This window comes from Cebus imitator, unplaced genomic scaffold (genome assembly GCF_001604975.1).
Source record: "Cebus imitator isolate Cc_AM_T3 unplaced genomic scaffold, Cebus_imitator-1.0 Scaffold541, whole genome shotgun sequence".
Classification (NCBI taxonomy): Eukaryota; Metazoa; Chordata; class Mammalia; order Primates; family Cebidae; genus Cebus; species Cebus imitator.
This window is the reverse complement of record NW_016107856.1, coordinates 91,668-92,095: the sequence shown is the minus strand read 5'-3', so window position 1 is coordinate 92,095 and position 428 is coordinate 91,668.

Below are 428 nucleotides of genomic sequence, written 5' to 3'. Positions count from 1 at the left end.
AAAAAAAAAAAAAAAAAAGAAAAAGAAAAAAAAAGAGATTGTTAGTATTCTCTCTAGAAACTTTTTTCTCTAGTTCTATCTTCTTAATGTGTTTTCTGCCATCTATTCTTCCCTGTCTTCTCTCTTACCCCTTGTCCCCATTCTCTATCCTGAAACTCGGATGTCTCTGCCCCCCTTCACTATCAGATGCCCTTCTTCCAACAAGAGGAGACGACAGGAAACCAGAGTACGTTTTTACCTCTGGTTGGAGTTTCCCTGTATATGACACTCACCTTTTGTGTGCCAGACACTGTTGGCTGGGAGTGACAGACTAATGGTGGGAGGGAGAGGTGAACTTTCTTTTCTCTCTTATATATTCCTTTATGCATTACCAACAGTATTTATTGAGTGTGTACTAGTTCTTGGGCTAAGTGCTGGGGATACGGTGA